The sequence below is a fragment of the Zootoca vivipara genome, chromosome 10, assembly GCF_965207765.1.
Source record: "Zootoca vivipara chromosome 10, rZooViv2.hap1.1, whole genome shotgun sequence".
NCBI lineage: Eukaryota > Metazoa > Chordata > Lepidosauria > Squamata > Lacertidae > Zootoca > Zootoca vivipara.
This window is the reverse complement of record NC_142593.1, coordinates 17,229,418-17,252,350: the sequence shown is the minus strand read 5'-3', so window position 1 is coordinate 17,252,350 and position 22,933 is coordinate 17,229,418. Positions and strand designations below refer to the sequence as shown.

General features: G+C 40.6%; 1 protein-coding gene across 3 annotated transcripts in view; it reads left to right on the top strand.

Moving 5' to 3' along the window:
- Positions 1-22,933, top strand: part of PRR16 (proline rich 16) — a 120,422-nt gene that overhangs the window by 57,963 nt on the left and 39,526 nt on the right. The gene's annotated exons all lie outside the window — the stretch shown is intronic.

Sequence of the window (22,933 nt, the reverse complement as noted above, 5' to 3'; positions counted from 1 at the left end):
TTTCACGTGCCAAGTTGGCACCTAGATTGTCTACCTGACTTTCTAACACCGATCTACAGTTCCAATTTGTTACATGGCTAAGTTCAAGGTGTTATTGTGAGTATATAAAAGCCTTAACAGAACAGTAATATATTCTCTAGAAATCTTTAATGGTTTAGTTAAGCATGCTATCACTGAGTAAATTTTCATTTAATTATATGCATGAAATTTAGATCCTCCCCCCAATATTTTCCCAGATTATTCTAAGCTCCAATCTTATTTCAGATATTGTGATATATCGAGATATCGCAATGTTTAGCTGGTGATATATCGTGATATTGAAAACAAGGTATCGCCTAGCCCTAATGGGGACGTGAGCACACATGCAAGTCCCATTCCATTGTTGAACTTTTATGTGTTTAGCAGAGATAAGGCAGGGTTCCCAGTTATAAGCATAGCTGCCAAGTTATCCCCCTTTTAAAGGGATTTTCCCTTATGCTGAATAGGCTTCCTCGCGAGAAAAGGGAAAACTTGGCAGCTATGCTTATAAGAAGACTTTTAAAGCATTTTCTGCTGAACATTCTTAGGCATCCTAATGAGAATCCTGCATGTCTGGAGACATCAGTGCTAGTGTTTATGTGGGAGCCCTTCTCACCTTCATATTTTGTAGCTCTAGTGTGTTCAGACAAGTGCCTGAAATGCTCTTCAAAAGAAGCACAGGGAGAAGAGTTTCGACCATCAAAGTGGTGAAGTGCCTATAAGTATCTTTTGTTTCTACAGAGTATTCCTTTGGAGCAAACTTAGCAACTCAGTAGCAAAACTAGAGAATGGCATAGGCAATACTGTTCTCATTGTGTCACTGTCAAAAAACAAAGGATGTATGTGTGTGGTGCTTCTTCTTTTTTCAACTGCTAATAATGTTTTTAATGATACATTTCAGTGACTTTGGGAGATGAGGTGGATGGGATAATGAGATACAGATGGAGAGCCAGGCAAGTCACTGAAGGTTCTAGACAAGGCCATCATCTTCCAACTCTAGGGGGCAGGGAGATGCATTGATTAGTTTTCTTTTGTTACTTTGTTTTCCTCCACTTCTGTAACCCATAGCAATTTAACCACTTACAGTATACCTGTATGCCATTGCTATCTGTCTCTGTCTGTCAGTGGTAACTCATACTTTATCATCAAACGTCAATGTCGTGCTCATGCATAGAGTATAACAAAGATGGAGCGATCCATTTTGGATGACAAATTGTGACTAGCGTATAATCAAGGGGTGATAATAGTGGGTCAGAACATGTCAACAGTGCTGATAATGACTCTCTGGTCGTCAGCCTGTGAATATATAAAGCATGCTCTTAAAGCCAATGCAGACAATAAATTAGGTTTTAAGGTGACTCCTTAAACACAAATGTGAATGCTTTTGCCAAAACAATGACCTATTTCAAAACTTTGTGGGCTGTTTCCTTGCTTCTTTCTAAAGCTAGGATATGCTTACATTGTCTATTGTTAATTATAAAAGTGCCGTATCAACACATGGCCGTTGACATTTACTCAGTTTAAAAAGAAAATTCTATTGTGGGAATTCAGCTCGTTTCCTGCTGCTGCTGGCACTAAATAAGTAGGTGGAGGACTTTTTTTCCCCTCTACACAATTACATGAGTTTTGTTTGTTTATTTTTTAAAGAAGCTAAAACAACTTGGTCAAAGGGAAGCTAACTCTGAATAACATTCCCTGCATTGATTGGATGATGTTTTTTTTTTTTAAGTTACTTACTATTTCACTTTGCAAATGATCTCTTGATGATGGCTTTAGAAGTAGAGAATGGTCTGCAACAATACTAGTAATGTCTGAACAAGAAGCATACCAGGAGGTATTTAATATAAGAGTTGGTGTCTTGTTCTGTGGATTGAATAGCACCACCCCTGTTTGTGGCAAAGATATCTCTGTCTCCTGTGCTAATCTTTGGCTAGAGTAGAATATCAGTGATTAGAATAAGGACCACGTCCTCCAGGAGTGGCTCACCTAGTGTGGCAGGGCTACAGCAGTGGTCTTCCAGCAATGGAAGTGGCTGCCACTTTCCAGGAAGGTTAGTGATGAGACAGTGGTAAGGTCAGGCCTTTACAGATGCACCAGCAGAGCCAATCCGGTGCTCCTAGCAGTTCACTCACACAGCCTCCAACCTGCAGACTATTGCTAAAGCTCCACCCCATTGGTCAATCCATTCCTGGGTTAGCCTGCGATGGACAGAAGCACTCCCAGGCCTACGGTGGGTGACTTGTGTAGGGCTATCTGATGATATTAGACTGGTTATGTGTCCTGCTTTACACAGAACAGAGGTATCTGAAGGGCTATTGGGGGATGCTCCTTTATTTTAAGGGTCAAAGTCCAATTTAAAGATCAAGGAAGGGTAGAGGTCTTGAAATTGCCCATGAAGACTTTAGCAACCTGGACAAGAGACCAATCAGGCTGACAGGCCACCTGGTCACAGTCTTCCCAACTGTGGTGAGATGTGTTGCATTGCTATTAAAATTAGAGCAACAATTTCTAGACTTGCATCTGTACATATAAATTAGCATGTGCAGATTTTATCACCCTTGTCTTCATCCCCCCTCTTGTTTTGAATGATGCACTCCCTCTTCTCTAGTGATCTGTAAGGGGCCACTCTAGATTGATACTGACGCAGCCAGGTAGCCAAGTGAATTAATCTGCCTCAGGCTGCAGGGGTGGTGTGTCTCGTTTCGTTGCTTGAGGCAAAATGGGAAATGCAGCGCTTCCTAACCTGGCCTCACTACCTCCCGGGCCGTAACTGCTGCACCACCTCTGCCAGCGGAGAAGTGGCTCCAGCATAGACACTGATTTAAGGTGATATTCAGAGCTCATGAGATCTCTTGGGCTACCTGAGACCTCAGCAGGATCTTGCCAGAAATTGGCGTTGATGTCCACGCCACTTCTCCACCACCAGCGGAGGCGGTGAGCTGTCCACAAGGGCACTTCCCCAGGGGCTGAGGTGGCTCCTTCACTGCTATACATGGGTGTACCGTTCCTGTTAGTTCCATGAGTGGGAATAGAAAACAGCAGGAATTGGTGCAGCAGAAAGACTTGCTAAACTATTTGCCATAGCAAAATGTCTCGGGGCAGCACAGTTCATATCTGAACAGGGAGTTCATTCTGGGTGTTTCTTTTTCAAATACAAACTTCCTTTGCTCAGACCCACCGATCCACACTGGTTCTAGTTAGACATGGTCTGAGCTAATGTAGCCACGGTCCCCGCATAAGGCTTTTGGAAATAGATACTGATTTTATTCCATAGTGTTGTTTGGTGCTTTTATCCCAACTGTCTGCAACGATCTGACATTGCATTTGCTAAATACAAGGATCACTTCAACGGAAGAGAGCTGAGTCATTTGTGCAAAGCTCTAATGTGAGAAATGGAAACTTTGAAATGAATTGCACATAAAGTAATTTTGACAATAATGCCAAAGTACAGTCGTACCTCAGAAGTCAAACCGAATCTGTTCCGGAAGTCCTTTTGACTTCCAAAACATTTGGAAACCAAGGTGCAGCTTCCAATTGGCTGCAGGAAACTCCTGCAGCCAATCGGAAGCTGCAGAACCCGCATCAGACGTTTGGGTTCCAAAGAACGTTTGCAAACCGGAACACTCACTTCCAGGTTTGTGGTGTTCAGAAGCCAAAACATTTGACTTGCAAGGCGTTCAACTTCCAAGCTATGACTATATTCCTGCTCCGTAATGCCTCTGTGGTGTTTATATATAAAAACATAAGCTCTATGTAATTTTCCCAATAGCTGTAAGAACATCATTCTAAGAAATGCACAATATTGCTGTTCAGTATCAGAAGTTTATTCTGGCTACGTACTATCTCTGAAAGAATTTCTGTCTCAGAGGAATTATATGACAGTTCATTTCTCAGCATTTGATGCTGTCTACAGGCTGTACTACAAACTGGCATTTTGTAAATTGCTAATAGCAAGGCCACATCATAGATGAGGCACGATGTCTGAGATCAGCTTTTTATGGAGGAATTAAATGTTCAGGGATAGGTGTTGTAGGCATAAAGAATGTGTCTCTAGAAACAGATGCTGAATAATTCACAGAGGCTTCAGAATTTTTGTGGGATATTGCTAATAATTGTTCAGTAACTTTCTGCCCCTATGTAAACAAAAAATACATTAAGATGGCATAGTGAAATATGATGTTAATTATTTCACAACACATATGCAAACCCTGTGGGTTGCTTCTTGACTTAAAATAAGACTTCTTTCTTTGTTCATTGTCAGTAGCATTGCAACTTCTCTTCCCAGAACAGCACAGACTTGAAAGTTACCATACAGTGATCTCAATATCATTGTGAAGAGTTTATATAGCCATACCTCGGGTTACAGGCGCTCCAGGTTGTGTCTTTTCGGGTTGCACACCGCGCGAACCCAGAAGTACCCGAAAGGGTTACTTCCGGGTTTTGGTCTCATGCATGCGCAGAAGCGCTAAATCACGCTTTGCGCATGCACAGAAGCACCGAATTGCGACCCGCGCGTGCGCAAACGCGAAGCTGTGGGTTGCAAACGTGCCTCCACACGGAACATGTTCGCAACCCGAGCGTCCACTGTATTCAAATACAATATTTTTAAAGAATGAAAAGCATAGGGTAGATGCTATAGATTAATGATGATTACATTCAGAAATTTTTTATGAATGATACAGTATGTTGGAAATTGCTCATTCATGTCTAGGAAGGCTGGCCCCTGACCAGTTTCTTAAGGGTTGAAACCTTCTGAAAGATGCAGATTTAAGTAGATCTTATACTGGAAGGTGGTCATGGAAGCAAGAAGATGAATTATATGTCCATTTATATACCGTGTTTCTCATATTATAAGACATGTCTTATATTTATTTTTCCCTTTAAAAAAGACACTATGGCTTATTTTCAAGGGATGTCTTATTTTTTTCCTCCTCCTCCTGCCGCGGCCGGCATTGCTGCTGCGCCTATCACTGTGTCTTATTTTCGGGGTATGGCTTATATTCCTTGAATGCTTAAAAATCCTGCTATGGCTTATTTTATGGGTATGTCTTAAAATATGAGAAACAGGGTAGTTAAAACTGCTAAATATTTACAGTTTAGGTAACATTAAGAACCAGTAGAGATACTTATGACATTCTTGCCATCTAAATTTATCCCTAAATTACCTGGTTTATTTTCCAGAGAGACACCAAGGTGTCAGTGATCTCCCATTGATCCATTTTAAATTTCTGGAACACTTAGTTTGAGAGCCGATTTGTTCGGCAACTACGTCATTCAGCAATCAAGGTTCCACTGTATTTAGTCATAGATGTAGATGCAAGTGATAAACCAATCTTGTGCCTTAAATAAAAGTGATATAAATAAGGAAAATATTGCATACTACAATGTACAACAAGATCTGTGTAGCATTTAATATGAAATACAATGGGTTGGGGGGAATGATGATGATAATATTTTTTTAAAAAAATTGTTTGCCACCCGTCATTTGAAAATCACAGGGTGGTTCACAACAGAAGATGAAAACTATGTCAATGTATAAGGAGTTGGATCTAGACATCATTTTCCATGGGTGGAAAGGCTCCTTCAGTTCACAGAAGGCTTGTAGTCCTGTTGGTGGAGGAGAAAGTACCTTCTGTTGATCCATACTGCAGTTCCCAGCTCCATCTCTGTTCTGGAGGGTCCCTTCCACTGCCAGGGGAAACATTTCCTGAACCCAACTCTTCTTGGGTATGCTACCACTGCTGGATCAATGCCAGGCTCTTAATTTCTGAAATGTTCTTGTATATTTCCTAATTTATTCTTATAAATATAGTTACTTATTTATATAAATATATTGTTACTTACTTATTTCAGAATGAAATTGGCTATCATGGTTATCAGTCAAACAAGCAAGCAGTCTCTCCACTTGAGATTTGCTATACTTTGGCAGTACAAATGGGTTCTTCCTTGAAATGTGTGTAAATTTCTTTTGAAGTGAATTTTGGGTGGTTTAGTTTTCTGGAGATCTTGTGTACCTGTGAATGGCTGCTGGATTGGGTTGATACTGTAGCCTGTTCATTCATTACCCTTTGACCAAAGGTGACCCTTAATAGTGTGTCTTCGCAATGCTTTCAAACATTCCTGTACACTGTAGGTTTGGCAGGTCACCAAAAGAAGTGAATTACAAAACTATTGTTGGCAAGAAAAGCTCTTGTTTTGTGGTACAGTCAAGCTGGGATTCTTGGTTGATCTGAGAGGTTGTGATAGCACACAGTCTAAAGGTCAAAAAGAGACCTACTAACCATAATTACTTCAGCCTTGAGTAGATACAACTACAAGCAGTTTTCTTGCATCTATTACATGACCACAACCGGGCACTCATTTAAAGGCAGTGAAACTAAAGGAGGGTGAAACTAAAATTTTAAGACTATAACCATACAGTGGTACCTCGGTTTATGAACACAATTGGTTCCGGAAGTCTGTTCATAAACTGAAGCGTTCATAAACTGAAGCGAACTTTCCCATTGAAAGTAATGGAAAGTGAATTAATCTATTCCAGACGGTCCGCGGAGTACTTAAACTGAAGCATTCATAAACTGAAGCGAACTTTCCCATTGAAAGTAATGGAAAGTGGATTAATCCGTTCCAGACGGGTCTGCGGAGTACTCAACCTGAAGCGTACTTAACCCGAAGCATGGGTGTAATTGGTTCTGGAAGTCTGTTCATAAACTGAAGCGTTCATAAACTGAAGTGAACTTTCCCATTGAAAGTAATGGAAAGTGAATTAATCCGTTCCAGATGGGTCCGCGGCGTTCATAAACCGAAAATTCGTAAACCGAGGTGTTCATAAACCGAGGTTCCACTGTATAACTAACCTATCATTTTAGTGCTCAGAAATAACTGGGTTGATAGTTTGTACAGTGGTACCTTGGTTCTCAAACTTAATACGTTCTGGAAGTCCGTTCCAAAACCAAAGCATTCCAAAACCAAGGCGCGCTATCCCATAGAAAGTAATGCAAAATGTTTTAATGCATTCCATACTTTTAAAAACAACCCCTAAAACAGCAATTTGACACAAATTTTACTATCTAATGAGACCATTAATCCACAAAATGAAAGCAATAAACAATGTACTGCAGTCACACAATCAATCAATCAGTAGCTGAACTGGGTTCCACACAGTCACAAAAACAACAAAAAGAGCTGCAAACACACACACACACACACACACACACACAAAATAGCAAAATGGAAATGTGGTACTCAAATCGGAAGTGTAGCACTCAAAATGGAGCACGTTTGGCTTTCAAAAACACTTTCCAAACCGGAACACTTATGTCACAGTGGCTGGAGCCATAGCTGCCAAGTTATCCCTTTTTTAAAGGGATTTTCCCTTATGCTGAATAGGCTTCCTCGCGAGAAAAGGGAAAACTTGGCAGCTATGGCTGGAGCGGACTACTTCAGAGTAACGACTCTACCCTGTTTCTCACATTTTAAGACATACCCATAAAATAAGCCATAGCAGTATTTTTAAGCATTCAAGGAATATAAGCCATACCCCGAAAATAAGACATAGTGATAGGCGCAGCAGCAATGCCGGCCGCGGCAGGAGGAGGAGGGAAAAAAATAAGACATCCCTTGAAAATAAGCCATAGTGTGTTTTTTTGAGGAAAAAATAAATATAAGACATGTCTTATAATATGAGAAACACGGTACCAAGCTCTGCATTTTATTCTTTTATTGGTGCTGCGTATTTACAGTGCTGAAGTCATTGCTATTTACACTGAGCGATGTGTTCAGTCGGGTTCAGAACCTCCGAATGGCTTTTGGCGCGTCTTTCTCCAACACAAAAGCTTTGGCAGACCCATCCTCTTTCCTCTCCTCTTTCTGCGTAATTCCGGAGTTGGGGGGATGGGTCTCCCCCCCTTATTTGCCCCTTCCTGTTCCACCTGGGACCCTGGCTCCGCTACCTTGCCTGAGCCTCGGACACGACTTCCTGCTTCCCCACTGGAATCGGAACTCTCTCTGCTTTCCCCTGTGCTCGGGGATGGGCTTGAACTCAGGAGGGGAGGGACTTCGCGATATCCTCTGTCCCTCACAACTTACTTCCAGGTTTACAAAATAAAAAAATTCATTCCAGCAGCACCTTAAAGACCAACTAAGTTTTTATTTTGGTATGAGCTTTCGTGTGCATGCACACTTCTTCAGATACACTGAATTAGAAGTCCTCAGACGCTTATATGTAGAGAAAGGGTGGGGAGGGGTGGTGGAAATGGTTGATAGACCAGGTTTACAATGTTTGGGTTCCAAGTTGTTTGAGTACCAAGACATTTGAGAACCAAGGTACCACTGTACTTGGTTTCTGACAACTGCCCGAGCATATATGATGATGGATTCTTAATTACAGACCATTTGGGGTAGGCTCATGTCACTTCTGTTGTGAGGAAATTCTCCTTTGCAATTATGCACGGTACTGCTAGGCTCTAACAACAGGGTAAGATTGCTCGATCGGGGACTTTCATACATTGCTCATATTGTAGTCAAGGTTGGGGAAGCATTTGCAACCTGAGGACCAGATGTGAACCTGGCCGGCCTTCCAGGAACTGCATTCCTGTGGGTGATATGATAAAACCAGCCAACCAACCAACCAAAGAGAATTCAGATTCATTTATTATTACGGTCGAGGACCAGCTCTTAGAAGTAAAATAAAATAAGAATAAAATAAAAATAAAATAAAACGGATCCCTTTGAAAAACAGTTTCCGGAAGCATAACGTATAAAAAACCAAAGAGAATAATGGATGGCTTGAAGCACTTGAAGACTGGACATGACCCAGCTGTTTTGCCCATTGGTAGTTAAATGCCTATTTGTAATGATGTTACCAGAGAGGGCACAGAAATGGAGAGTAGGGGTATCTTACTGGTAATGCACCTACATGAAACATTGAGTACTTGAAGCTTCTAGAAATATGGGCCACAATCCCAGAGTGATTCTCAATCTCTAACCCCTGTATGGCTAATTATCTCTGGCAGGGGAGTAAGACAAGAGTTTTGTTGGAGCTGTCATGGGGATGGTAAGAGGTGAACACTTCCAGGAGTGTTGAAAGTAGAGATTTATATAACCAATGAAGAATCAAAGTTGGGGCTACAGACCAGATCCTAGTGAACATGAGATAAAGTTTATGAATGATGATATATGGCTAAACCAAGCATCTTCATCAACATCATCATCATCAATATACACTGCTTACTAGTCAATATAATGGTCAAGGGTGGAAGCATTCCAGAGAGTGGGTGCACTCTGATCATTAGCCATGTTGATGGGGATGGATGAGAGTCCAACAATAGCTGGAGTGCCACAGGTTCGCAACCAGCAGTGACTGGTAATTGATTGATTTATTATCAGTTAAAAATACATAATTCATATCCATTCCATATTTGCTATACTGTGATGCTATTTTTTGCTCCTGTCAAAAAAATTACTAAATATAGATTTATTTACTTATAGTCAAAACACCATTCCCCTTAGAATGAAAGCGCTTTCTAAAGTCTGTATTTTGGGTCAGTCAATATTTGTTTAACACAGCTAATATTTGGTTTCCATGAGATGGCAAACTGGAGAATTGTAGACTCGTTTGTATGTAGAAGCAACCTCATTTTTCTTGAAATAAGCCAACACGTTGAAATGAATAGACTTCAGAACCTAAATTTGGGAAGCTTTGGATCGAATCCAGTTTCTGTCACTAAGATTATAGAAATGGGGCAATTAAGATGCTACAGCAACCACATTGGATGCTAGAAATACTTTGCAAAGTATTTTGCAGTTTTCTGCAGTTACAAGTTAATTTAGAAATGGGGAAGGGGTGATTCTAAGCATGCTTCATGTTTAGTTGTAATTGCTGGGGACAATGTTGCTACTTCACCACCCTTTGCACAGATGTGTGCTTCTGTTTCCCCATGAATCATCCATTAAAACAGCAGGAACCAACTGTATACTGGTATAACACCCCAAATTTCACCACTTTTTCTCCCGTGATTTTCCAGGTTAAGGGGGCTGCAGGTTGATTATTTTTTCTGGAATCAAAATACATGGAAATGAGCACTAAAAATTCACTATATTCCATTTGTTTTCTGGAAGTGGCTTTTTCATAATGTGAAAGCACAAATGTAATCTGAAAATTAACAGGGAAGTGTCAGGGAAATGGAATATAGTGGTACCTCGGTTTACAAACACAATTGGTTCCAGAAGTCTGTACTTAACCTGAAGCGTACTTAACCTGAAGCGAATTTTCCAATTGAAAGTAATGGAAAGTGGATTAATCTGTTCCAGATGGGTCCGCAGAGTACTCAACCTGAAGCGTACTTAGCCCGAGGTATGAGTGTAATTGGTTCTGGAAGTCTGTACTTAACCTGAAGCGTACTTAACCTGAAGCGAACTTTCCCATTGAAAGTAATGGAAAGTGAATTAACCTGTTCCAGATGGGTCCATGGAGTACTTAAACTGAAAGTACTCAAACCGAAGCATACTTAAACCGAGGTATGACTGTACACTGTCATGTGAATGCAACTAGAGAAGGCAAATGGCCAAGTTGTGGTTGAATGAAAGGGGCTTAAAACGAATAACTGTGTAGGCTTAAAAACGAATAACTGTGTAGGCTTAAAAACGAATAACTGTGGGGCTTAAAACGAATAACTGAGTCCCCTACACAGCCCCTTTCATTCAACCACGACTTGGCCATTTGCACAGTTGTGCAATCCTGATTTTAACTTCTGTTTATCTTGCAGAAATCAGGCTTCTGTGTTCCGTTTCAATATCACTGTTACAATGAGATGTGAGCCAGCATGCTGTGAAATGTATTTACAAAGGAATTTTGATCAGAGAATTTGCACAAAGCCAGCCAGAGCTCTAGGATCATGTTCTAAACAGCCATCTCTGCTTACAGAAACTGTGATATTTCCAAAGTAACAGCAACATGGATTTATAGCCAAAGAAATTAGTTACAAACTGTGCACCATAATAATGTCTCAAGGCTATCTCTCTATGCTTGTGTCTGCATAGGACAGAGATATAAATTAAGCACTGATCAGTAAACAATACCTTTGGGCTGCATTTGTATTTCTTGGTTAAAACTCAGCGTGCAAATAAAGCACAATAAATTCAGAGGCTAACATTCTGAGCACCCCGTCGTCATTGCTGTTTTGCCTTGCTGGTGACGGTAGAAATTGTGACTCAGGGATGGGAAATATATGGCACTTCCTTGAATACACACATTTGTATGCATGCACCTCTCCCAACCATATTTAGCCAGTTGAGTAACAAAGGCTACATTTCTCTATGCATTTACTAAGGGGCAATCCCCATTGAATACAATGGTACTGACTTTGGAGTAAATGTCCATAGGATTACGATGTAAATGCTTCAACAGATACTGTTAGACTTAGCTGTGGGGTAGACATTACCATTAAATCATATTATAAATGTCTGCAAACTACAGTCGTATCTTGGAAGTCCTTTTGACTTCCAAAACGTTTGGAAACCAACACGCAGCTTCTGATTGGCTGCAGGAAGCTCCTGCAGCCAATCGGAAGCTGCAGAAACCCCATCGGATGTTCAGGTTCCAAAGAACGTTCGCAAACCGGAATACTCACTTCCGGGTTTGTGGTGTTCGGGAGCCAAAACGTCCGAGTTCCAAGGCATTCAGGATCCAAGGTACAACCGTATATAGAAAGAACACAACATGCAGTGGTATGTTTCACACATTTTGTTAGTTATCATTCTTATTTTGGATCAGTGCTGAAGGATAAATCAGTGTGGAACCTGATGACCTTTGGGTGCTGAAGGGCTGTAATTCCTGCCATTCATGGCGACTGGTATACTGGCTGATGGGACTTGGAGCCCAACAACATCTGGAGAACCACAAATTTTCTGTCCAGCATTCCTTAATTAAGATCCAGAAATTTTTATCACTGATTTATTCACACTAGGTCAAACAGCAAACTATGTATGTGGAGCAGCAACAGATTTGCAGCAGCAAGGTTTCTAAAAAAAATGCGAATTTAACTGGTTGAGCATTTTTAGTGAACTTCTTCATTACAGTTTTCAGTAACTGTCAGCAAAAACAACAACAAAATGTCAAAACAACTGAAATTACCCATGAGATTACCCTCCATCTTCCTAGGATGTTTTCAGTACAGTTCTCAAGCTGCAAAAACACTGGCTCTTTGCTTTAGTGAATTACGTTCCTATGCAAACCCACTGTGATAGTGGCAAGAATGTTGAGTTTGGACATGCACATCCCAGGTAACTTTAAAATCCTTGTTCAGCCATACAGTTCTTGGAGGCATACCCTCTCTGCATAGCCTACCATACAGGGTTGCTATAAGGATAAAACAATTGAGTGCAAGCTGGTTGAGTACTTATAGGTTTGGCAGTATAAATGTTGAATAAACTATTTTCACAAGGAAATTAACAGTAGAATGTAGATCTGCAGTACAAGTGGATGAAATACATTCTGTACTCTTTCATTATCTTGCTATTGATGAAAAACAATTCTTGCATATAAATAGGGGAATGGAAGTTGGTGATACATTATGCACTTCAACATTTTCAGTTCAAGGGAAATTTATTTACGGTAGATAACCCTGAAAATCAACGTCTAATTCTATTACTGTATATTTTTAATAATGATGACGATAATCCCACCAACCACTCAGTTAGCCACATGATTTAGTATACTTTGAGGGTCAACATCTGAACAGAAGCTCATTCAAGGTTGGTTTACAGAGCATACAACGAATTCAGAAAGCAAATGGTGCAAATGTAAATTTAAGGAGGACCCTTGCTTTCAGCAGTGATGAATACTAAGTAACACTAATTCAAGAAGCAATCAAGGTCCCTAACCAACTTTGCTATCTTGGTTTTGTTTTCCCTCTATAGAAAATTTCTGGTTAAGTTTTCTGAGATTTCCCCTATCACCCGTGTGTAAAATGAACAATCATTTAGAAGTAAAATAGGAGCTAATACCACACTGCTGGTGTTCAAAGGGATTCTGACTGCAATGTGCAAAGGATTCCTTTTGATTCGGCAATATATAATGACATAAATCAGACTTTTGAGTTTATTTCTTAAACTAAAACACATGAAGTAATATGGAAATAATATCTGCTTGCCTGATGGAATGATCTGCCCTGTTCTTCCCCCGCAGTCTTCTGAGGGTTCCTCTGACCTAACAGAAGGATTTTAGGGGAGGTGCAATGAGAGGAGCAGGAGGGAAGCCCTGGGGCTACCAAGATTCTGTGTTCTGGCTTCTACTAGTTAAATCTGGCTTGGAGTGTGTCGGAAGAAAATGTATTTTAAATGTATTTTGAAACAAAATACCGAGGAATTCTAAAATACAATTTCAAGGCACAATATAGCACCACAAAGATAATGGAACACCCATAGGAAATGTGAGTTGCAAGGGTTTCAAAGAAGCAGCTTATTGCAATATATGTATGGAATAATGATCTGTGGCTAGGGATGTATTTTTTCTTCTGCCCTCTGTTCACCACATGCAGTGCTGTTTCCATTCCATTGTGGTTCGTCTTCCACCAAAGAAGATCTTCACTGCCCACTGCAGCAAAATTGCATAAATTAAGTTGCCCTCACATTATTCCACCCCTTTTATTTCAGTGCAGGGGAAATACAATGCAAATTAGTAAAAGAAGATGTAATCAATTATGTATCGTTTGCAGACACCAAGAGTGCATAAGGGTTGTATTTGCTGGATTGAGTTATGTTTTGGGCAATGGACGAATAAGCAAACATTGGCAATTTCCTCCTGTTGCCATTTTCATCAGAATTATTCAACATTCCTCGCTGTAGTAAAGGCTAGGCTCTATAAAAAATTGCCCTGACAATCCCACAGAGCTGAGGATGCAACTGGGCAAAGTGCTTGTCAGGCCCATGGAAGAGATGTGAGCATATGCTTAATTTCCCCCTTGAAATGAATAAAACTGACAAGCGTTTAACTTTGCCTCGGTTGTACCCTAAATTACTAATGACTAGATTCGGTTTTAATGTGGAGGGCTTGTATAAGAGATATTTGCCAGTGTGATGTAATGGTCAGATTAGGACTAGGGAAAGGGAACTTCAGGCACACAGTTGCAAAGCTGATTGTATGACCTTGAGCTTTTCTCTCTCAGCCTTGCCTACCCCAAAGGGTTGGCGTATAGACGAAACACATGGGGGGACGGAGCCATAGATGCTGCACTGCGTTCTTTAGAGGAAAAATGACCTATAAATGTAAAAAAAAGAAATACACTTTGCACTTCTGAGTATTCCTTCTGTTGGAATACTGAGCTCAGATTGTGGCAGTTTTTGTTCTTTTTGTCATTAATAAGACTTTCTATCATCTGTTCTAGCTGGTGGCGTTATTGTATTTCACCCTTCATGAATATTTCTGTCAAATACCAATTGAATTTTGTCATCTTATCTTTTGTAATTAATTGCCTTGGCTGCTGTTATGGATTCTTTGCTCTTATCCATTTCAAAGCTAATAGTTCACTTCAAGTTTGACCTGCCAATGTAAGCGCTCATTTTGTTGTAATCTTGCCTTTTCCCTTTGCTCTGATAGCAGTCTTGACATTCAGGGATGTATGGAGTGGCAGCAGGAGAGCTCCGTCCCCAGAGAGACGAGGCAGAATATGATTAACTTTACATTTTATTCCTAGGATATTAATTCAGGCTTCTCAGGTAGAACATTTTTTTATGTTTAAGTCATTTGCCTAGGAAGTTTTGCTAGAAGTTTTCCAGGAGGAAGGAACACAGCTGCTTTCAAGCATGCAAGAGCTGCCCTTGCATGGTTTCAAATTGTTGCTGCAAACTTCATTGGGAGTGCAGTCTGAAAGTACAGCCTCCTTTTTGTGAGCTACTTCTATGCTCGCAGTTGAGTGATTTCCCCCTGTTGTTTTCTTGTCTCCTGCCTGATGTTGTTTAACTCCTAGCTAGAGCTTTGTTAAAGAAGTTTAACCATGATGCTTTTACAAGGATCTTTTTAGTTCTTGGTACCATTTCAAGAATGATTTGAAGTCTCTCCTTTTTGTTTTCTTCTCCCTCTAGCAATTGTTTGGGTTGTGTTCAATGTAGCACTAAAGCTTAGTCTCCATCAGCGCAGCAGAAATTTGAAACCAAGCTCACCACAACAGAGATTAAAGCAAAACATTTTAACAGGATGTTTACGTCAGGGGCTGGGCAGAGGAGGAGGTGTGGTGGTGGAGACTGCCTCCCCATCCTGACCCTTCCAGGGAGAAGGAAGACGAAGACAGTATAAATTGACAAAAGTGGTTTGTGGGAGGTCACAGCTCAGAGGCAGATGAGGGGAAAAGTTGGGAAATCATGGGAGAGGAGGAGCAAGCAGAGTCTGAGCAGCAGCTGGCTGACACATTGTCACTAGAAAGCATTCCAGACCCACCATCTCCCAGAACCCGGTGAGCCTTAAAAGTAGGAGAGCAAAGAGCTCAAAGACAGAGGGCACTTAGCAGCACCTGTAGAGGAGGTGATGATGATGATGATGAAGAATGAGGAAGTGGGAGAGAAGGTGAGTGGAGATACACTGGGGACAACACCATTATCCAAGAGGTTGAGTTCTATACTCTCTCTTTGTAAAGTTTGAAATGAAAAAGGACTATAAGAAACTTTTCCTTGTCTTTATACTTTCCTGGGCTACCAGTCGGGAGCCGCTGGCAACAGTTTAAAATCTAGCAAAGAAGAAGCAATGCTTTCTGGGCAGAGTTCCAAAAGGATGGGGGGACACCCCCCCAAAAAAGGCACAAGGTTTATTGCACCCACAAGTCTATTAAAGCTTGACAATGAGCTTGCAAGCAGGTCTTCAGATGCTGATCTTAAGGTTCAGGTAGGTTCATAGTGGTGCAGGTGGTCCTCCTATCAGCTTAGTCCCAAATCATGCAGGGCTTTAAAAGGTCATCAGCAGCACTTTCAGTTGAGCTCAGGATTTATATGATGGAGTCAAGGAATGAATAGGCAGCTAATGCAGTTAGTACGGTATCGGTGTTACAACCTGTGAAGGTCTGGCATGCACAGGTGTAACAGCAACTGCATTTCTGCATCAGCTGAAGTTTCCAAACAAAAATGGTCCATTGCAGTGGTCTATCCGGGGTATGACCACGGCATGTGTAACTGAGGCAAGGTGCAAAACCCTATGCACACTTTACAGGGTTTGTTCCCAGTGACTCCTGTTTTATACTGAACTCTGAGGTGTATGGTGCACAGGGACAACATCCTCTTAACTCATCTTGATTTTGTGCTAATTGTGAGATTTCTCCTTGAGTAAGGGAGCTCCACTAGAACAAAGTGTTTGCAAATTCCCTTTAAGAATATTTAAAATTCTTAAATTTGACATTGTTAATTTGTGAAGCACGGCTCTTGCATATTCATTTTTTTCACATCTGCACTTTGCTGTTGAGTTAGACATTTAATTTATATTTAGTTCCTATAAAACGGTTTTCTACATGAGAGATAGTAATTACTTTTGAGTGCCATAATAGTTGGAGGGAATTTCCAAAGAATATGAACAGTTTCTGTGGTGGAGATAGACGTATGGACCAGATATTCCTAGGAACAGGAATACGCTAATGAATGAAAGTGTAAACAGATTAAAATGTAAGTTTCCTTATGTGATCAGCACCATGCATAAAGTGTATAATCAAATGAAATGCATTAGAACTGAAGCAATGCATCCTTCAGTAAAATTATTTCTATGGTGCTTGGTTGCAGGCTGATCTATCATATCATCCCCTAGTTGCCCAACACATTCTCATTGAGGTTAGATTAAAATATATCTAAATGATTGAGCTGCATTAAATTATAATCCATACCTATGTGGCAGATTTCCTTGCAATACCCTTTGGCTTAGTCATATTCCTGTTCTTCTGAAATTGACTTTACAATGTTACATCGAGATCTCATTACTGACTTTGTGAATGATAAATATATCTTAGGTGTAGCTGAGCTGTTCTCTAGGATGGATATCATAGTTGCATTAATAAGAACACGCATTTCACTGTAGATGTCAGTATAACTCTGACAGGATTAATGTGGAATTAGCCTTTAGGACTGCAACCAAAGAGTCATTTCTTGCAAGAATGCAAGTAGAATTGAAGAGGCCATTTACTGTGTGTGTGTGTGTGTGTGTGTGTGTGTGTGTGTGTGTCCACACACACTGACCATGGCTTGGATCCAAACTGCGCATCCTTTGGTGGGAACATCCTAACAGTCATCTAGCGTAGATCCACTCAGTTGATACTCCCTCTGGCCAATGGAAAGGAGGCTGCTTTGCCAATTTCCCCTCCCTCTGCAGCCCCTTGCAACCTCAGAAAGTCTGCTGAGAGCATTAGGCAGCCCTCCAAAATAGTGTGGGATGGGAACTGTGGGCTACAGGGGAGAGTTGCAAAAGCTGTCTTCTCCCTGCCTTTGTGGCTATAAGGAGCCCTTCCATTCATAGATGTCAAAGTCTGGATTCAACTCAATATTTGACTGGTCGGTTGTCCAGTTCACCCACCCTTCTCTGGAAATTGCAGAACTGCAGGCTCATCCACCTTGTACTGCCTGGTGTCATTCCTCTACTTCCAAAATAAGCAGCAAGACAGCAAGGAGCTCCAGTTCAGTTCTTTAAACTAGTGGCTGGCAGAATAACTTGTGCTGAAACTTCCAAGACAGCAATGAAGCCATCAATGTGGTTGAACTTCCTACTTCGAAATGAGATTTTGTTTATACAAATGGGATCCCTGTGCGGTGTTTCTGAATTACCCGAAGCATCATGGACAAGTTATTATATTGCCTTTCCCATGGTGCTCTAGTTTAATTAGCTATTTCCCTCTCCGTGTCAACAATCTCTCTCGCACATCAGACTTTCAAGAGGCTCGGTATTTCTCGCCTGTTGCCACTCTGAAATTTAAAGTATCTTTCATCCTATTTGGCCACAAATAAAAGCAGGAATCTTTTAACAGCCCTTTGCATAGAACTATCATGATGTCTTAGTAGCCAAAGGTAGAATGGAATGAAATTAGGTTCTGATAATAACTGGATGCTTTTTTTTGGTTACCTGAGAAAGTCTCTGACTAGTCCCTGCTTCACTAGTTGCAGGAATATTTTGTATTTCATACACTAATTCTAGAGAGTCTGGTGTAATCATCAGTGCTGCTTGTATAGCATTAGAAAGCAAGAAAATTATCTGTAATCACTTGCATTCTCTGTCCTTTGAAGAATAGAATTGCATCACTTTGAAGCTTGGTGAATTAGCGAGTAATGCAGCATGCCTGCTTTCAGCACATGGTAATGCAAATCATTTTGAAGCACTCAAAAGTATGGATTATTATTATGTTCCTACTTACCTATATGAATGCGGAGTGTGTGTTGCACTATGTTGTAATATGAAAAATTGTAATGTCCCTTTCATGTTACCAGCATAGTTATTTGGTTCCGTTATAGCAATGGGCTGAATAAACTATTAATGCAGATCTTTCTGCATGCAACTAGTTCTGGGCAACAAAGGAAAAGTTCCATGAAAAGAACATTAATTTCCTTCTCTTAATGCAAAGAAGCGAATCTCATCGTTGCTTATGCTGAGGCTCACCGAGTTGTACCTGCCATAGAAACATTGCAGCTAAGTGCCTTTAAAATAGCACTTTAAAATATATACTACCAGCCTTTTACTTCCAGAGACAGTGTTGGATAAATTGCAATCTCAAAAACAATAAAGAGAAAAGAGGTAGGAGGAAATTCACATTTAAATTTAGTTAAGCAAGGGATGAGGGTTGTTTTATTCACAGTATTAATTGAGACTTAACTGGAACTAGGGGCAGAGCAGCACAGATGGAACTGAGGTGATCTGACAAGCTAAGTGTCTGAGTCAATGGATAATGGGCTATAACTTAGAATTTCATTAAATAACACTCTCCTAGGTGCTTTTAAAAATAGCTTCTGGACTCTTCACTTGACCTATATTTCTTTTTTGGTGGCAGTCCATTGTCTATTGACCTTGAAGTGAACAATACACCCCCCCTTGTTATTAGCTCCTTCTTCTCTGATAGTAGTGTCTCAAATAAAATGAGAAATTAATAGATTGAAACACCGCAGCCAGCTTTCCTTGCGGAGAGGGAAGGGTTGAATAATCAGCTGGTATTCTCTCTAGGTTTGAGGAGCGCGTCCATTATGAGTTGCATTCAACAAACTCGTGCCATTTCTGCATGGACCTGTCAACTGCGCAATATGGCCCAAAATCTGTTCTGCAGGGTCTACCCAACCTTCCAAAGCAGATTGGGGAGACAGGGAAAGGCATAAGAAATCCTGTTGTGCAGGTGGAAGTCTCTGCCCTAATGGGAGAACTTTACTGAATACATAGTGTATAGTTTACTCCTTAAAAAAAGGGAAAGGACCCCTGACAGTTAAGTCCAGTCACAGATGACTGTGGGGTTGCGGCGTTCACCTCATTTTACAGGCCGAGGGAGCTGGCGTTTTTCCGCAGACAGTTTTTCTGGGTCATGTGGTCAGCATGACTAAACCGCTTCTGGCAAAACCAGAGCAGTGCATGGAAACGCCGTTTACCTTCCCGCCGGAGCGGGAACCTATTTATCTACTTGCATTTTTGGCGTGCTTTCGAACTGCTAGGTTGGCAGGAGCTGGAACTGAGCAACGGGAGCTCACCCCGTCGTGGGGATTCAAACCACCAACCTTCTGATTGGCAAGCCCAAGAGGCTCAGTGGTTTAGACCACAGCGCCACCCGCGTCCCTAGTTTACTGCTAAGGACTGTGCTACTCTAAGAATTAGAACAATTAGTTTTTGCACCCCTATCCCCCACCCTTGGAATTGCACAGTTGTTTTCTATACGCAGCCATCTAGAGAGCATTTGTGGCTTTAAAGGCAGCGCCCTGTAGATATGAAGAAATATTTTAAAGTATTTCCCCCCTGAAGTTCTTTGGTGTTAGCTTATGTAAGTATCTCTCTTTTCTTTCATACTAGCCTATTCATTATTCACATAGTAAATATTTGATTTTCCCTAGTTGAGCTTTTCCATCTGTATACGTTGAAAATCTCTACACCTTTTTTTTTTATTCTACATGAACTAACTAACTCAGGTTAAAAGCTCAGCTTTTTCATTGTCCAAGAAAAAAGATATTTATTGAATAATGTTCTGAATAAGTCCAATAGTTCTTTGTTTGAAAACCACATGTACTTGGTTAATTCTATTAATTCTATTAATTCTGTTACATGGTAGACTTCTGTGCCTAAAGAGATGGAGTTTGAAAGGCTGAGTTAAAGGTGTGTTTGAGTATATTTGTGTGCTGCATCATGTTTGTGTCAGACCATTTAAGTACAGTTTTTATCATGATGTAACTTTTGAAAGTGGGAAATGTCTCTCTTATGGGTTTGTTTTTATCGCTTAAATACTATACGGAAACATTTGCTTCTTTCCCCATTGTAAGTGAAGTCCATGGTCAAATTGTAACTACTTCATATCCCAAGCATATTATATATCAAACAAGCAAATTAAAAATAGTTTATCTCCAACCTCTCGTACCACCAGCAAAAACAAACAAACATAAATAAAAGCCTACCCTTGCAATGCTGACACAAAACCTCTGCTCATATGCTAAGCAAAAGAATGAAAAATCACTACCCCGTTCTGTCCCCCCCCCTACAACCTCACAATGTCTATGACAGCAGCGTCTCACACCAAATGTAACTGACATGTAGAAAGGACTCAATCAATTGAAAACAGAGAAATTGTACCCTTGTTAAAATAATGATAATGATTGGGCTGCTCCCAACAGATTAAAAACAGAATAAAACATTGAACATTAAAAACTTCCCTAAACAGGGCTGCCTTCAGATGTCTTCTTAAAGTCAGGGAGTTGCTTATTTCGTTGACATCTGATGGGAGGGCGTTCCACAGGGCAGGCGCCACTACCAAGAAGGCCCTCTGCCTGGTTCCCTGTAACCTCACATCTCGCATTGAGGGAACCACAACAAAAACCACAAAAAATTTTCAAGTCAACAACTATATATATATAAAAGCTTATTTCCTTAGTTTGTCCTCAGATTCTAGAAAAGAAATAATTGCTTTTGCCTCGGTCACATTTTTGTTAGTCTGGCGAAACCAAATCAAAAGCATACTGGCCACAGTCTTGTGAAAATGGCAACAAAAGCAAAAGGGCTCAGGAGGGCTAAGGAAAGCGCAAGATAGCCCACCTCCCCACCTGTTATGCAGTCACATGCCACATCACCTGCAATGCCTCCCCTTCACAAAGATGCTGCCCACCAGTAGCTTTTCACCACTGCTCAGAATGGTTTAGCGTCGAGTTAGTTTTAGTTTTCTGTATTATGTGGCAGAATATATGTAGTGTGCATGTACCATGACATATTTTAGAATGAACTTTCTATGTCAAAGTAAAACCTAAAATATATGGAGTATTTAAACATCCAGAATTAGATTTTTGCTTTACCATTTTTACCACTGATGCATCTTCTCGGTTATACGGTAAGTGCACCCACTAAATAGTTAAGACAAACCTAGCTTTCCATTGGTATTAAATTGCATTCCAAATGTGGTTCCAAGCAATGTCATTTCATTGAGCTATACATCAGTGTCACTCGAGTCAGCACACTTCAGAAGATATACAATAGATGTTATCTCCAACCTTTTAAGGCTAAGTTGCATTATCCTTTGTTTTATATTAATTTGCATTAAGGGGTTAGTATTTATTCCTTAATTCATGCATTAAGGGGTTAGTATTTATTCCTTAATACTACATAGCACTTACACCTCAGACACAAATGCAAATATAAATGTAAAAGTTATCTCATAAAAACCACCTGTCATTCCTAGACAAACACTTAATCTACTCTGCATTCAATTGCTCTATTTTTCATCTTGTGCCAGTATACCCATTGCCACAGTTGCAATGTCAGGTGAATTTTTGCAAAAAAAAACTCGGTTGCTCTGGATATGTGTGTAGGAGCACAGAACCAGAGGTGGGTTGCACTAACGCCCCACTTTGTCTAACCTCCTTTCTCAAAGTGCAATACTTTCTCCCTATCATGCTGCCTTCATATCAGCAAACGGCACACAAACTACAAGATGCCATAAGGAGAAAATGTATGGACTTGTGAAGAAGAGATGGCAAAAAAAAATCTGCTTTGAAATACCTTGTACTGCACAATACGATGAAACAACTGGGGTGTGTGTGTGGGTGTGTTTCTTTGGAGGCATAATAAGGATATTTAAGGTAAAGGATTATTCTCAGTGTAAATGAGTAACTGACAGTAATCATTTGGTTTCCTGTGAACACTTCTTACAGTAATGTTTGAAACTATGGATACTCAAGTACAAAAAACATGTGCTGCTTATCAAGCATAATAGCTGCTTGAGTATATTGAGTAAACAGCATCGGTCCAGTATACCTGAAAGAGCGTCTCCACCCCCATCGTTCTGCCCAGACACTGAGGTCCAGCGCCGAGGGCCTTCTGGCAGTTCCCTCCCTGCGAGAAGTGAGGTTACAGGGAACCAGGCAGAGGGCCTTCTCGGTGGTGGCACCTGCCCTGTGGAACACCCTCCCATCAGATGTCAAGGAAATAAACAACTATCTGACTTTTTGAAGACTACTGAAGGCAGCCCTGTTTAGGGAAGTTTTTGTTTTATTCTATTTTTAGTGTTCTGCTGGGAGCTGCCCAGAGTAGCTAGGGAAACCCAGCCAGATGGGTGGGGTATAAATAATAAAATTATTATTATTATTATTGGAGAGGAGGCAGATAACACTCAGTGTGTGTGTGTGTGTGTGTGTGTGTGTGTGTGTGAGAGAGAGAGAGAGAGAGAGAGAGAGAGAGAGAGAGAGAGAGAGAGAGAGAGAGAGAGATTTGGATTGGATCAAGATCCTACTT